The sequence below is a fragment of the Chelonoidis abingdonii genome, chromosome 1 (genome assembly GCF_003597395.2).
Source record: "Chelonoidis abingdonii isolate Lonesome George chromosome 1, CheloAbing_2.0, whole genome shotgun sequence".
Lineage (NCBI taxonomy): Eukaryota > Metazoa > Chordata > Testudines > Testudinidae > Chelonoidis > Chelonoidis abingdonii.
In genome coordinates this window covers 138604395-138615185 of record NC_133769.1, presented here as the reverse complement: position 1 = coordinate 138615185, position 10791 = coordinate 138604395, and positions in this window count along the sequence as shown.

The following is a 10791-nucleotide window of genomic DNA, read 5'->3' as shown; positions in this document are numbered from 1 at the left end:
TTATAGAAAATGAATAAACAATAGAAAAGGGATAAACAGCCTTATCCAAAAACAATACAATTTAAAGTACTTATAGCCAAATACACATAAAGACTCCACCAGCCAGATACACAGATGCAAATACAGCAAAACAATTTTAAAGACTATACTTTTGCTACCTTGTACTTGCAACTGGGAAACAGAAGTTTAGAAGGACTGGAAATAGACCCTCTCATAGCTGAGAGAGCACAGAGCACAAAAAGACCCAAGACCAAGAAAAACCCCTCACAAATTCCCTCCCTTAAGCTTTGAAAAATCCGGTTTCCTGATTGGTCCTCTTGTCAGGTGTTTGGTTCCCTTTGTTAACCCTTTACAGGTAAAAGAAACATTAACCCTTAGCTATCTATTTATGACACCCTGCCCCAGCATCCAGCATATCATCTATCCTTGGCAAAGGATACAAATCTTTCAAGATGGCTTCATCAGCTTTCGATAGCCTACGTAATCTAGTGCTGCTATCCTTTTTCTTTACCGGTATTATAAGCAAGGCTCAAGGGCTGACTGAAGATTCAATTCTACCTTCGTGTTGCATTTTTTCAATAACCCTGAAAGTTTCTTCCCTCTTTTCAACTGATAACCAATAAGGTGTCTGTTTTATCAGTCTGGCTTCCCTAGTGTCAATCTTGTGTGGTATCAGACCAGTTTGCTCTACATCAATATTGGACTGGGAAAACAATCTTTAATTTTTCCTCAGAAAGTGTTTTAAACTACTCTGCTGTTGCACTTTAAATGTACAACACTGCACTGGAACAGTTCTAGAAGGAATTCTAGGAACACTGCTTTGAACTCTCCTCTGCTGAGTCCTTTTCTGCATTGGACACTACCAAACTCACCAGCTCACAAGCCTGAACAAAACAACTTTGGTATACTCCCTTGAGCCTTCAGTTTACCCATAAAACAAATCTAGTGTTCTCTCTTGAAACATTATTGTTTCCCTACCCACACTCAAGTAAGGGGTCTGATGCCTCCTGGGTCCAAAATCCACATCAGTTCCACTAGGACTTCATCTTCTTTTGACTGATAGTGCTGAGGGTTCTGTCTGTCTCCAGCGCTCCAGACCCTCAGCTACCACCACCACCTGGAACCCTGACCGGTTTAAGCTTCACCAAGTGGTGAGAACCCAACTCTCTGTTCTTTTTCTCTCTCTCTACTCTAAGGGTACATCTAAGCTACTTGCCAGATCGGCAGGTAGTGATCAATCTATCGGGGATCAATTTATCGTGTCTAGTGTAGATGCGGATAAATTGATCCCCGATTGCTCTGCTGTCAACTCTGGAATGCCACCACGGTGAGAGGCAGAAGTGGAGTCGACGGGGGAGCGGCAGCTGTCAATCCCGTGCCACAAGGACAAGAAGTAAGTGATTCTAAGTCGATCTAAGATACGTTGACTTCAGCTACATAGACCAGGCCTAAGTATAGCTTTCTAACCTGACTTGTATGATCAGGTATAGTTTTCTAAACCTGACTTTTGTAATCAAATTTAAGTTAGATTTAATATTGTAACTTTTTTGTTTGTTTGGCTCTCCTTGTATGGTTATTACCTGGCAATAAAGAACTTTTATGTTTAAGCTGGTTGCTTCCCTCTGCTCCCTCTCTCTTGTGTGTTTTTGGCTTCCTCCTTTGCTCTGCTGCAATGATCCTCTTACCTAAGCTAAAGATCCTTGTAGTGCCCCAGAATCCTGTGGGGTTTGCTCATCAAGTGGATTACTACCAGAACAATTGTAACGTGAAAGTGGGGATAGGGACATGCTGAACCTGCAGCATAGGTGGGTGGCAGCTTGGAAGTGCTGTTCAACCCAGCCGGCTGAGTCCAAAGGCATATAAAGGTCAGCTTGGGAGTGCTGATTGACCTGGTCCGCTCAGATGCGCTCTGTTAATGTATGTTTTCATCTGATTCTGGGGCTGGAGGAACCCAATCCTAGGGAACGTCGGTCCTGCAGGATATCTCCAGTGGGAGGGAACTTGCAGAAAGGAGAAGTAGAGCTCCGTATGAAAACACAAGTGATACAAGCAGTACATTGATAGAATTACAGAACCTTCCCTCCCCAGAAGAGTAACCCTAATAAATGAGCATACCCCAAAGTAATGGGCAAATCTGGTAACAGGATGTTCTGCAGGGCCAGATCTACCATTTTGGCAGCACCAAGCCAAAAAAAAAAAAAAAAAAAAAAAAAAAAAGCCGCCCGACTGTGCTGCCCCAAGAATGGATGGAATGCCAACCCTTAGCATGTGCCGCCCCAGGCACGTGCTTCCTCCGCTGGTGCCAGTAGCAGGCCCTGATGCTCTAGCATTGGAAAAGTTCCTTCAGAGCCTCCCTGAGAACATACGAGTATGGGTTAAGTGGCATCTACCAGGCATGGTGGATGCTGCTGTGAAACTGACAGAGGAGTATGCAGAGGCAGACTTTCCCATGAAAAATGGGTGATCATATAAGGGTCTGGAGCTGGGGACAAAGACTGGAGACCCCACACCAGGAAGGGGCATAGACAGGAAGAAGGAAGAACCCCGAAGAGTTCTAGCTGGGGCTTTACCCATTATTTGTTACCAGTGTGGACAATCTGGACACAAGAAAGGGGACTGCCCATACATGGATTGTGGTTTTGCTGAATTTTGTGGCTGGCCCAGAGCTGGAGGGAAGAAAAAAGGGCAAAAACTGTCCACCATTTCTGTGATGGTGGGACGGAAACTCCAGAGGGGCCTTGTAGATATGACCTCAGCTTGCTCTCTTGTCCAGAGCTAGTGAAACCTCACTGGATGATTTCAGGAGCAACTCTGGACACAGACGTGCATCCGACGAAGTGGGTATTCACCCACGAAAGCTCATGCTCCAAAACGTCTGTTAGTCTATAAGGTGCCACAGGATTCTCTGCTGCTTCTGGACATAGAGTATGTCCGTGGTAATAAGAGGCATTGCCCCACAGCCCAGGTGCCCCTGGAGGTCTGGGGGTGGTTTCGATGGAAACAGGTTGGGGTAATGGAGGGACTGCCTTATCCAGTTGTCTTGGGCATAGACTGGCATCCCTTCCCCATTGGGAAATGGGTGGGTAGGAGGAATCCCACATTAGGAAAAGCAAAACCAGGGGGGAGAGAGGAAGAGAAACCCAAAAAAAGAATCATGAGAGACCCTTAGACAAAAAATCCTGAGTCAGGAGGACAAGAGATGTCCCAGGGAAGTAAGGAAGGAGGTACAAGAGAGACAGGGAGTGCAAACTCCTTAGCAGAGCTCAAGGACCAAGTGAGCTTCCTGTGACACAACCCTCAGGAGAAGAAACCTAGGCATAATTTGGATACTTGAGGGAATTTGGGGCCCTGGGTGATCCAGGGGATGCAGGGAGTAACCTTGATCCCCTGCCAGATGCAAAGAGAGAGAATGAAAGAAGTATCCCCAAGGATGCCCATGGTGTGAAGACCAATGGGCTGCTACAGAGCTATGGGGGTGTCGTCCCCCCACACAGTGTGAGTTATGTGGTTGGGGGATTAGCAAACCCCACAAGGGAAACCTGGATGATTGCCCTGGAGATAGAGAGAGGTTCCCACAGGGTGGCCCCTCCATTAAGGGAGGGAGAACATGGAGAAAGAAGAACCTTGAGGCTAGATAAGAGGGGAGATGATAGGAAACCCTGAGTCAGCACTCTGTTCACAGCAGCTCCCCTCAGGCAAAGCAGATTGGAGCTGAGGAGGCAGACCTGTGCCTAATTTGTGGGTTGGGCAGAGCAGAAAGGCTAATTAAGCCATTAGCCAGAGCCCACAAATAGGCACAGGAAGGAAATGAAAAGGGGGAAAGCGAGCAGTGAGAGGGAGAGAGATTGCTCTCCCCCTGCTTGCAAAGGCACTAGATATGCTATGAAGGTTGTGGGACTCAATTGTGAATAAACTACACAGGGTGTTGAAGCAGCACAAGGGTCTCTGCATGGTTTGTAGACAGAGCCAGAAGCAGGACCGAGGAGGCCCTGTTACAAACTAATATCTTATAATATGATCTATAGAGAAATTTGTATTGCATCTCCCTGGCATGCTTCTATCAAACTGTTTTAGTTTTCTCTCCACCCACAAACTAAAATGTATTAATTTTTAACCCTTTGGTACCATGCAATATAGAGTACAACTTAGCAGAAAGCCCAATTTTCACATTACGCTCCTGAAAGGATTTTCTCTGCATTTATTAAGAGTCTACAAATAATATTTTCTTGCTGGGTCAATTCCTCAACTGGTGTAAATCAGCATAGCTCCATTGCTCCCCAGATTTGCCAGAGGCCAGTTTGTTCTCCAGCACAAATTAAATTAGTCCAGAGACTGCTCTAAGTTACAAAGGCTGGTGACAGCCCCTCAGGAAGCTTTAACATCAGCTGCAGCATTAAGTGAATAATTGATTTTTCGGTTCAGGGGCCAAACCAAAAAAAAAATCAGTTTAGTTTGAACAAAAAATGAACTTTTTGGTTTTTTTGCCAAAACAAAAAGAAAATTAAAAAAAAAAAAATCATTTCAGGCTGAACGTTCCATTTGACCCAGAACTATTTTTATTCTGTTTTTTCATTTGGAGTCATTCTGGGATATTTTCAACCTCCCTTTTTTGTTTTTTATTAAATTAGCTAAAGTTCAAAATGAAACACATTTCCAACATGAAAAGCAGAAACGTTTCATTTAGAAGTGGCTGAAACAAAACATTTCAAAACGGTTGAAATAAAATGTATCAAAATGAACTGTCAAAATTTCTTTTGAGAATTTGGGTCGAATTCAGCAATCAGTTTTGGCAAAAATGAAAGAATGAATAAATAAATTCTTTATTAAAAAAGCAAAACTATTCATTTTCAACCATTTAGAAACCAAAAAATTGTAGTGGCCCCCAAGTCATTTTTCTGTGAATTTACTATTTGCCAAATAATAAAATAATAATAATTAATAATCAGTGAGCTCTAACTGGCTGAGGATTGCCAGAGCACATCAGCACTCCAACCTCACTCCATATTCCTGGTTTGTCCCTTGACATCCCCTCACCAGGGATGCACTATGCCACTCAGAAAGCCCCCAACAGTGGAAGCACTGGATCAGCAGAAATGGGTCATATCAGCGTCAAGGATCTGGCCCACAAAATCTGTACCAGTGAACTCACAAATAAGACAAATAGTAAAGAGTCCAGGATTATCCCTCCTTACTGGAATTCCTCTTAACAATCACGGCAGGCAGAATCTCAGCCATTTAGTCTTCCTGTGGATACTATATTCTTGAACAGAACCTGGAACAAAACTTGCATATTGATTCCAAAGTCCAAGTCTTCAGGTAACAGAAATAAGTAATCTGCTCTACCTGGTCAAATGTCTTCTCAGTATCCAGTGATACTGGAGAAGAGTCATTTGACCGAGAGGAATAGATTCCCTTCAGGGCTCCTCTGAAGCTTGTGTACACTTGACAAAACCTTTGATCTTTGTCAGTTAGCATAGCAAAATGCCTTTCACCCTCAGCATTGTAACTGGAAATTTTATGTAATTTTTCAAACATTTTCAAGACTAATATGAGGCTCTGCACAGAGAGATGTCCCCCTTAAATGAAAGGCTTATGGACACCTCTCTCATAATTGGGGAAAGGTTCTGCTTTTGGTGGCTTATTATACACAGTAAACAATAAGAGGTTGATTCAAGGCCCTTTTTTTAAAATAAAATCCTTTTCAATAACCACATGATACCAGTGACCTTTCTCCCGAAAAGTAATTAAAAACACCCACTATTCTTTCTTTATTTATCTGTACCTCTGACTTTTTTCAGATATCCACCTTATTTGCCGTCCATGCACCCCTCGTTGTCCACAGAACACTTCCTGGTGATCTGCAAAGAGGTGGTTGGTCACATTGCAATGGCTGTCCATGTTATCGGCTGCTTCTATCATTCCTCCTGAATCTTCACTGCAAAGAGGAAGCCTATAAAAGCAGATGGATACAGGAAAGAGGAGTAGCCTTGCTGCCTCTTCTAATATCACTGGTACATAAAAAGCGAAAGGAGAGGAAACAAGAGCCAGCCTTGGGGGAGCTGTGCCACGAGAAAGGAAGAAGCTGCCAGCAAGCAGTGGGAGATGGTGTTCAGAGAGGTAAGATAGAAAGGAGTAAGACAGCCAGGCAATATAACCCAGGGAATAATGAACCAAATGGCAGGGAGGCATGCGCATTATTCATAATCGTTATGGTTACTGCATAGCTTCACAAGAACAAATTGTTCTAAACTGGCCATCAATAAGTTTAGGTTTTAAATTAGATGAAGGTTTCTAATCATCAGAGGAATGAAGTTCTAGAGCAGTCTTCCTAGGGGAGCAGTAGGGGGAACTAGTTTCAAGACTGGGCTTGACAAGTTTATGGAGGGGATGGTATGATGACATTGCCTACGATGGCATGTGGCCCATCCGTCACTGCTATGAGCAAATATCTCCAATAGCTGGAAACAGGACGCTACATGGGGAGGGTTCTGAGTTACTACAGAGAATTCTTTCTCAGGTGTCTGGCTGGTGGGTCTTGCGCAGGTATCAGGGTCTAACTGAATGCCATATTTGTGGTTTGGAATGAATTTTCCTCTAGGTCAGATTGGTAGAAACGCTTGGGTGGGGTGTTCCCCTTTCTCTGCAGCTTGAGGCATGGGTCACTTGCAGGCTTAAACCAGTATAAACGGTGGTTTCTCTGTAACTTGAAGTCTTTAAATCATGATTTGAGGACTTCAGTAACTCAGTCCGGCTTTATGGGCCTATTACAGGAGTGGGTGGATGAGGTTCTGTGGCCTGCAATGTGCAGGAGATCAGACAAGATGATTATGATGATCTCTTCTGACCTTAAAGTCTATGAGTTAAGGTTGTTTAGATACCTTATCTGAGCATTTCTATACTTTAAATGTAAAATAAATCCAGACATGGTAATCTTAACTTTGAATTTCATAGGTTTGTAATGTTGGTTGGTTGGTTTGGGGATAATTACAACAAGCCCTGTAATGTTCTGAGTCTAAAATTACTTGATGTGCACTCTCAACCTTAACTCTATCTTAATGCAGTTTGTTGTCTGAGAATAGTCTATATAATCATAATAGCTAATGCATCAGTTAATAACTTACTTATAACTTGATTTCTTCAAACACAACCTATGCAAGAGACGTCAATGAATTTTAATGATATGGAATGTTGGAAGGGTGTGTGATGTTCTTTATCATTTGGGACAAAAAAAACAGACTGAATACAGAACAGTACATTTAATAAAATCCCCAATATTAATGAATATTAAAACTAATTAATGGATTTACTGGTAAATTCTCTAAAAATTCATACACTATTCAAAGAGCAAGTTTTACAAATATAGGAAACACACAGTGTATTCTTCATACATAACAGAGATTGCATCCCTGCTTTAAGTACAAAACTAAGCTCACCTTTAACTATGGATACACAACCAATGTCACTATAATTTAGGTATGTCGAGATTTTGCAATACGGAATCTAAACATCATGGATTGATCATATTTTGTGAGCAATGAATACATTATTCAAGAGATGTTTGTATGGTTCCAGCTATGATACTTTTGGAACATGTTCTCATACATTTACAAAACGGGGCAGTGCCAATGTTGAAAAACAATCCCTTTTTTCTTGTCATAAGCAGTCTCACTGATGGAGAGTTCAAGATGATCTGAAAGTGACACTTTATTTGAATGTAGCCTCAGTAAGTACTGTTATATCATAAACACCCAATAAGTCTTTTCACAAGTGCCTCCACTCAGAAACTGCCTCCAGTTCTAGATATTGCTCACTAACTTATTTTCATGTGGGCTACTCATGAGAACTAGTGTCTGTTTGTTATATCTGCCTACCCCTCATTTGAACTTATAGTGCCAGATCCTGAGCTGGTGGCAAAGGGCTGTTGCTCCATTAAAGTCAATGGAGCTATGCTGATTTACTCCAGCTAAGAAACTAGCCCATAGGGCTAAATGTCCTAAGAGACTCTTCTAAGCTGTACATGAGCTCAAGTGCACTTGACTACTTCCCAAGACCACAAAAGTCAGATATTTCAAAAGTAAAAGATCCCCAGAGCAGTGGTAACTAACCCACTCTGCAGCTGTGACGTGCACATTTTTGTTTGAGAAAATGGCTGAAAAGAAAGGTTTAGAATCAAATGCTCTTCTCAGCCTTAATGACAGCAAGCCTACTCTGATAACATTTGAAACAAAACAGCGTCTAAATACAATGTTCTTCAAAGATTTTAATGAGGCATCAATAGCATGGTGTTAATAGATAATGAATGTGGCATTTTGATTTCAGAAAGCATTGGGGACTTGACATTTTGTTTTTTTTAATAAAAAGCACTGTAAATCCATTGTCTGTGAGGCTAAATGGGAATGACACTTGGCATATTCTTTGGAGGTCAGGGCAAACAAGAGAGAAACTTGAACATATTTGAAATTGCAAAGATCATGTAATTCAGTTGCTTGTTTTAATGAAACAGCATTTACCCCAGCTTCCTGTGGGTGCCAAACAAAACATTCATTCAATGCTACAGAAAATGATTCTCTGTATGCATTCCTTTGCCATGGTAGGAATGTCATTAAGAGGTGGAGGGAAGAACCTGTCTCTCTCTACTAACAAAACACTGATTTTTAAAAAAAGGCTAACAACATTCACAGCTCGATTACAAAGTATAACCATTGGGAATATTGCTAAAGGTGAGGATTTTATCCCATGCTCCCCTATTTTGAGAGTGAAGAGACAGCTTGTGCTTCTCAGCCCTGGCAGCAAGAATGTAAAATTCCAGTCCAGCATAAATATTTTCTTTTCATAGCCACATGGGCCTATGCTGACAAGAAGAGAAGCCAGCAGAAATAAGTGGAATGAGGGGTGGGTGGGAGATACAAGTCTGACTAGCTCATTCATATCAGTTCAGCCTTTACAATAGCTAAGAGAAACGGGTTCTGAAGCAAGTGGTGTGTCAGATGCCAGAACAGAAACAAATCATATTAGTAGAATCCTTCTCCCAGTGTCTGGACTCATTTGCAACCAAAAATGGTAGCTTTGTAAATGAGCCTTTCACACAAACTGAGACAGTAGGGGTTGTGGTAGCCATTTCCCAGCTGCAAGTCTTTCTTTCTATACCTTACACTACCCATCCAGCTCTAGGTATTGATATTGTTTCATGGCAGAGTGAGCAAATAGTCTTGATAAGTGTCTTCCGATCCATGGTGTGTTTTACTTCACAGCAGATTCCACGTGTTCTCCCTCTGGACAAATAAGAAAGGAATATCTTCAGATGAAAGCTCATTAACAGCTATGGATCTTGAGCTTTTTTGAAAACACTAGTGATGTGCTAGAAGGTACACCTATGGTTTCTCAGGAGCCCCTTGTTAAAATCTGAACTCTACTTTCAAGGGATTATTATTGTTGTTGTTTATTTGCACTGCAAAAGTGCTTAGAGGCCTCATTGTGCTAGGTGCTATTCAAACCCACAATAAAACAATCTTTGCCATTAAAAATTTCCAGTATGGAATGATTTCTCTTCTCTGCCTCTACTACAGCAGTTCCTCCCTGATCTGTATTGTAATTATATTGTTATACTGTGCTCATCACAGCAGTATCTGGACACCTTCCAGTGATCCATGAAGCTCTGTGAGAGCATCTGTCATGCGTGGTGCCTTCCTTCTTCTTCTACCCATAGGGAAACGTATATATATTTGTTATGATGTGCTAAGCGCTGTAATTTGTGACAGCAAAGTTGAACGAGTGCATCCAGCTTCCAGAACAGAAAGTGGTGAGGTAGCTCTGAGACTGAGCAGGAGTTCATTCCATTCAGTTATGGACCAGCCCCTGAGGAAGCTCCCTCTTCTACACATAGCAACTTTATCCTTTCAGTATGGAGTTCTACTGTGTCAGAGCAGGGGCGTGGTCAATGAAGTCCTCATCCTGGAGCATTAGACAATCTTTTATGTATGTTGGGCCCATGTTATTAAGAAACTTGAAGATAAAGATAAAGACCTGGAACAATATTCTTTAGGGAGGATGTAGGCTGGTGGGGACGTCCCTCCATGTCTGCATCTGAGAGGGGCCACACAGGGCCGGTGCAACCTATTAGGTGACCTAGGTGGTCACCTAGGGAGCTAGGATTTGGGGCGACATTTTCTTTGGCAGCGACCGTGATGGCCGGATCTTTGGCCGCCCCAGTCGCCGCAAGCCTGGGAGGCGGGAGAAGTGAAGCAGCGACGGCGTGCTTAGGGTGGAGGTGGAGCAGGGGTGAGCTGGGGTGGCGGGGGTCCCTCAGGGTAAAGGGTGGGGAGCTGCTGCAAGGGGGGGGTCTCAGGGTGGAGTGGGGGAGCTGCCGCGGGGGGGGGGCATCTCAGGTTGGGGGCTCGGGGATGGAGGAGGGTGCAAGGTGGAAGTTTCACCTAGGGCGTGAAACATCCTTGCACTGGCCCTGAGGCCAAGCCTCCTCACAATTTGGGTCTGCTAAAGCCTTCTCTAAGCAGAACAAGAGTTGGGGAATTAGTGATTCACAAGAGGCCCCATCCTTCAAGCAGGGTGGGCCATGCAGAATCCGGGCTCTGGTGAGAGATCAGGATGGGCTGCAGCTGTCTATTCACCCGGCCCTTAGGCAAGGCGGGGCAGACACCAGTTAAGGCTCTGGCCTGAAATCTGGCCGAGGTGTCACACCAGCCCAGTGTAGGGGCTCAGGTGTGGGGTTGAGCACCACACACAGTGTATGGGGCTCAGGCAATGGGTTGACCTGAGGAGCACAGGCCTCCTGGC